The sequence below is a fragment of the Apodemus sylvaticus genome, chromosome 6, assembly GCF_947179515.1.
Source record: "Apodemus sylvaticus chromosome 6, mApoSyl1.1, whole genome shotgun sequence".
Lineage (NCBI taxonomy): Eukaryota > Metazoa > Chordata > Mammalia > Rodentia > Muridae > Apodemus > Apodemus sylvaticus.
The window spans coordinates 66,695,272-66,701,850 of NC_067477.1; the positions used below are offsets into that span (position 1 = coordinate 66,695,272).

The 6,579-nt window shown below is 45.3% G+C and overlaps 1 pseudogene; it reads left to right on the forward strand.

Moving 5' to 3' along the window:
* The first annotated feature begins 798 nt into the window (after positions 1 to 798).
* On the forward strand, positions 799 to 1,229 carry LOC127686666 (40S ribosomal protein S19-like; annotated as a pseudogene).
* The last annotated feature ends 5,350 nt before the right edge of the window (positions 1,230 to 6,579 follow it).

Below are 6,579 nucleotides of genomic sequence, written 5' to 3' on the forward strand. Positions count from 1 at the left end.
ATAGTGGAGTATGTGTCCTTATTGCATGCCGGGGAATCCTTTGGGTATATGCCCAGAAGAGGTATAGCAGGGTCCTCTGGAAGGGTCATGTCCAGTTTTCTGAGGAACTGCCAGACTGATTTCTATAAATGGTTGTACCATCTTACAATCCCACCAGCAGTGGAGGAGTGTTCCTCTTACAGATTGATTTTCTATGAATAGAAATCTCTTTATCAACAATGTGATCATATGATTAAATTTAACAACTGGGCTGTAAGCTTTTTGAAACTAGCCCAACCTTCTGAAACCAAGGTCTGTCCGTAAGGTGGTTGTAATGAAGTCATCATAACAAGGTGGTCATAACAAGGTGGTTATAACAACCTTTAGAAACAAAGGCATAGTTGACATTTCCTGGAACAGGCAGTAAAGAACCATTTGTAGTTTAGGCTACATGTGAGGCATTAGATTGTCTTGTCTTTTCCTTTTTTTTTTTTTTTTTTTTTTTTGTTGTTGTTGTTGTTGTTGTTCAAGACAGGATTTCTCTGTGTAGCCCTGTCTGTCCCGGAATTCACTCTGTAGACCAGGCTGGCCTCAAACTCAGATATCCACTTGCCTCTGTTTCCCAAGTACTAGAAGTAAAGGCGTGTGCCACCACCCCCAAGATAGAGGCAGGCTAGTCTATCATTTCCCTATATCGTATGTGTCCCTGTTAAATCCTTGATAGAGTCTTAGTATTCTTTATCCAGGAGAAACACAATTTGTAATGTATCAAAAGATAATATACCCTTTCCCCCTGGCTGGCAGCGCAGAAGCCGCACGATGCCTGGGGTTACTGTACAAGACGTTAAACAGCAGGAGTTCATCAGAGCTGAAAGTCCCCAAATAGGTGGACACTGTGAAGCTAGCCAAACATAAAGAGTTTGTCCCTTATGATGTATGATGAGAACTGGTTCTACACAAGAGCTGCTTCCACAGCACGGCACCTTTACCTCCATGGTGGTGCACAAGTTAGTTCCATGACCAAGATCTATGGAGGATGGCAGAGAAACAATGTCACTTCAGCCACTTCAGCAGAGGCTCTAAGAGTGTGGCTCTGGTCCTCCAAGGCCTGGAGGGGCTGAAAATGGTGGAAAAGGACCAAGATGGGGACTGCAAGCTAACACCTCAGGGACAGAGAGACCTGGACAGGATTGCTGGACAGGTGGCAGCTGCCAACAAAAAGCATTAGAACAAAGGATGCTAGGTTAATAAATTGCTTCATTCATTAAAAAAAGTTAATATGTTATACCTGTTTTGTTTGTATAAAATGAACAAATCTTGTTCTTTCGTATAAAACAGGTTGAGTGCACTATCATATTATGGAACTATGTAGCAGGTACCTTTTTTGGTATGCCAATAAGCACCATAGGGAGTCAATTTGTCCTCATTGTCAGGGAGTTTTCTTTTGAGCTGACATTCCAGACTTCTGTTGAGGATAAGGGGCAATGTATTCTCTTTTGTACCTGCTTCTCAGCTGAAATTAGGATACCATTGTTATGGCCCAGGAAACCTGCAATGTTAGTCAAAGGCCAGGAAGTCATTAGGAAATGTTTCAGAAGCATCAGGTTTACTGACCCAGCTGAAGGGACAGCGCATCAAAGAATTTAATCATTTATAAGATAACTAATTATTAATTTGTATGTCTTTATTTTTAAAGTTTAAAACAAGATAGTAGATTTTACAAGTTTACATTTTTACCCCTCTTAAACTTAATCTTTAAAAATTACAATTTTTAATTGAATCTCTTTTAGTGTCAAGATAGAACTTTTAGTCGGGATAGGAGGACAGCCTTACCTTCCTCATCAGACCCCACCACTTAGCTGTACTTTTAGAAATATACCCTTCACCCATTCCTTTTTGGTAGTGCCAACCTCTCCCGTCCCTTTATTAGGAAGGGATCTTTTAGTTAAGTTGGGAGCTTCAATTTCTTTTGCTCCCCCCACTCGCCTGAACCCGAGCTCGCCAGCAGTTCCCCTACTTCTCCTTCTAGCCAATCAACCTACTAACACTAACATGTTATTTCCTCTACCAGCTTCTCAGGTGGACCCCAGAGTTTGGGACGTCCAGAACCCCTCTGTTGCTAAACATCACTCTCCCGTTGTCATCCAGTTACTGGACCCTACCAGGTACATCACCCAAGCTCAATACCCTCTCTCTCTCCAGACCTCAGGGGACTTAAGCCTATCATTTCTGACCTCTTAAGGAAAAAGCTTCTTCGTCCCACCTCTTCTCCTTTCAACACCCCTATACTAGCAGTTAAAAAACCTAATGCTACCTACCGCCTGGTTCAAGACCTCAGGCACATTAATGCTGCACTGGTTCCTCTCCATCCTGTCGTAGCTAATCCCTATACACTCCTTTCTACTATCCCCTCAGGAACTTCTCATTTCTCAGTCCTAGATCTAAAGGACGCATTTTTCTCTATCCCTCTTGATGCCCAGTCACAAAACATATTTGCCTTTACCTGGACAGATCCTGACACCCACTTTTCTACCCAACTTACCTGGACTGTTTTACCTCAGGGATTCCGAGACAGCCCACACCTATTTGGCCAGGCTCTAGCTTCTGACTTACTTTCTTTATCTCTCCCCAGATCTAAAATTCTTCTTTATGTAGATGATGTCCTTGTCTGTAGTCCATCTCTAGAAATTAGCCAAGCTGACACCTCTACTCTCCTAAATTTCCTCTCCAGTCGAGGCTACAGGGTCTCTCCCTCTAAGGTTCAACTGTCCACTCCTCAGGTTACTTATTTGGGATTAACAATTACCCCAACCCATAAGGCTATTACCTTAGATAGAAAAAACCTAATTCAGTCCTTAACTGTTCCTTCTACAAAGGAAGAGATTTTATCATTCCTAGGAATGGCTAGCTTTTTACGTTCTTGGGTTCCTTCCTTCTCCCTCCTCTCTCGACCCTTATATGAGGCAGCATTAGGCCCCACCCACGAACCTCTTCTCATATCTGTTGCCAAACCCTTTCAGAGGCTCCAACAGGCTCTCCTTAAGGCCCCAGCCTTACATCTCCCTGACCTGACTCGCCCTTTTTCCCTCTATGTAACTGAAAAAGAGGGATTTGCCCTTGGAGTCTTAGGCCATCAACTGGGACCTTCCTTCGCACCTGTAGCATACTTGTCAAAAAGGCTGGATTTAACCATCCAGGGATGGGCACCTTGTATTCGTGCCTTAGCGGCTGCTGAACTTCTTATTCGAGAATCAAAGAAATTAACCTTGGGGTCTCCTATAACTGTGCTCTCTTCTCACAACCTGTCACAGCTCCTAACCTACAAAGGCCTGCAGAGTCTACCTCCCTCTAGAGTTCTTTCTCTCCAGGTAGCGCTAATAGAAGATTCCACGCTCACCTTTCAATCATGTCCTCCTCTTAATATTTCTACTCTTCTCCCTCGACCTAATACTAACCACTCCCTGTCTCATTCCTGCACTGAGACGTTAGAGCAACTATTACCTCATCCTTCACACATACAGGAGGGCACATTGCCTCAAGCCATTTATACTTGGTACACAGATGGAAGCTCCTTTCTATATGAAGGGACTAGAAAAGCTGGCTATGCCATAGTGTCAGATACCGAGGTGGTAGAGGCACAGGCCCTTCCTGTACACACCACTAATCAACAGGCTGAGCTGATAGCTCTCACTCGGGCCTTTCAACTGGCACAGGGACAATCCCTCAATGTTTACACAGATTCTAAATATGCCTTCCATATCCTCCTGTCCCACGCTGCTATCTGGAAAGAGCACGGGTTACTTAGCACAACTGGAGGATCCATAACTAATGCAAACCATATTTTAGCCTTGCTAAAGGCCTCCCATCTCCCCACAGCTATTGGGATTGTCCATTGCAGATCTCACCAGACGGATGACTCTATTGTATCTAAGGGAAACAACCGAGCTGATGAGGCAGCTAGAGCTGCAGCCCTTAGGGGGCTAAACTCATCTCACCCTCCCCAAGACATCCTTACACTACAACCCACATCTCTACCTCCACCCCCTGACACTCGCCAAACTCTATCCTATCTTCACCAGCTCTTTCACCCTAACAGTCGAGCGTTATCTTCTTTTGTTAAGACCCACTTACAGCCTACTCCTGAAGACTTAAATTTCTTAAAATCTATCACTGCTTCTTGTAAAACCTGTCAGATGTCAGATTCTAACTCGAGGTATCGTAGTACCCCTTTCCCCACCCATCAGGCTAGAGGTTCCCTTCCCGGAACTGACTGGCAGCTTGACTTTACCCATATGCCTACAGTCAAGCGTTCCAAGTACCTCCTGGTCTTGGTAGACACCTTCTCGGGGTGGGTAGAAGCCTTTCCTACCACTAACAAAAGGGCTCAGACAGTCTCTGATCTCCTCCTCCGAGAGATCATCCCCCGATTTGGTGTTCCAACCTCCCTTCAGTCAGACAATGGTCCTGAATTTACTTCCCAGATTTCTCAGAGTTTATCCAAGGCCTTAAATATCCCTTGGCATTTTCACATTCCTTACCATCCCCAATCTTCAGGTAAGGTAGAGAGAACTAATCGCTCTTTAAAAACCACTCTTGCCAAGCTGTCACAGGAACTTCACCTTGACTGGGTAAAACTCCTACCTCTAGCTCTTTTCAGGCTACGAGCTCTCCCCAAGCGACCTCTTCTTATCTCACCCTTTGAACTCATGTATGGACGTCCAGTTTTAACTCCTGGTCTCTCACCTAAATGCTCTCCCCTCCCAGACCACCTACTCACCCCATTGCTTTGCCACCTTCGCTCTCTCCTATGGGACTTTGCTGACCACCACCTACCTCGGCCACAGACTGTCTCCTGTCCACTGCCTGTCAACATTGGAGACCAAGTCCTCTTATCCCCTCCAGATCATCGGGCCTCACCCCTCTCTCCCAAATGGCAGGGCCCTTTTAAGGTGATTCTCGTGACCCCTACAGCTGCTAAACTTGAAGGATTTCCTCATTGGGTCCATCTATCTCACCTTAAACCTTTCATCCCTCCACCTAAAGATAACTCTTCTTCATACACGTCAACCCTGACAGGACCTTGCTCTATCAAGCTCCGGAGGACATCGGGACCACCCACCTTGTCCCCAATTCCAGAACATGAGACTCCACTCCGGCAGCCGAGCTCGACCTCATTGGATTAGACATGGGTTTCTTGTCCTACCCCTGCTGTTCTTCATTTCCATCCAGGGCAGTCCTTACATTTGGAGATTCGAGGTTCAAGAAACCCCCACAGATAACAAACAGTCTTTCCAAATAGGGTCAGGAAACTGCTCCATAGCCGGATGTCAGGTACCGATCCAAATCGCGATCATCCCTGTATCTGTTATCCCATCTAAGTATTATGATCTCTATACTTGCTTTCTCTTTGACCAGACAGAAGATTACTGTAAAAAATGGCCAGACGAATATGGGGGCTGCCCATATTGGTCTTGTCAGATACATATGCTAGGATCACGGGTCAATCATTTCTTCTTTCAACACCGCAAGACACTTTTCTTCCACATACAAGACCCGTGGGATTCCAGGTGGGAAACAGGAGTTGTTGGTAAGCTCTATCGTAAAAACCAGCCCAGTTCCCCAATAAGTACCATCCATATTCAGAGAAAGTATATCTCAATCGCCCAACCCCTAGATATTGGAAAAGTGGGGGAGATAATTAAACACTCCTCTAAGGTCCTTGATTCTTTAACAGCACCCCTCATAAATGGCACTAACTTGTCATTTTGCCTGTTGCTTCAAACCTTGACCTCAGCATACCAGCTCCTTAATGTCACCAGGCCTGGTCGCTTTAAAGATTGCTGGTTATGTGTACCCCCAGGGACTGACTCAAAACTGTCACTTACAGCTTCTCCGGTGATACTGCCAGATAACCTCACCTCACCTTTTGTTAGCTGTCCTGACTCCGATGTCACCATGGCTCCGTACCTTACCTCTGTCCCTCTCTTTGGCATGGGAAACTGTTTTAAGAACTCTGGGACACGTTCTGTAGGAACATTAAGCTCCCTAGACTGTAATAAAACCATAAGCCTTGATATATCATCTCTGCCACAATGCCCTGCAATCCAGAACACGTCAATTCTTTGTGGCACTCAGGTATATCATCGCCTACCTGCCAGCTGGTCAGGAGTTTGCACGTTGGTTCTCCTTTTCCCTGAGATGGGAGTGATCCAGGGAAATGAGCCCCTGCCAATCCCAGTTATAAATATGGTAGCTGCCCGACGTGAGAGAGCAGTCCAGATCGTTCCTCTTTTGGTAGCTACAGGAATAGCCATAGGTGTTGGCACAGGTGTGGCAGGAATAACAACTTCTCTGGCCCAATACAATACATTTACTTCTCAGTTTAAAAGTGACCTTCAGGGAATGACTGAAACTGTGCTTACTATCCAGAAACAGATTGATTCTTTGGCAGCTGTGGTGCTTCAGAACCGACGGGGCCTAGATGTTTTAACAGCTAAGGAAGGTGGTCTTTGCCTGTTCCTCCAAGAAGAATGCTGTTTCTATGTCAACCAATCCGGGATAGTGAGAAACAAAATCCAGGAACTCCAGACAGACATAAAG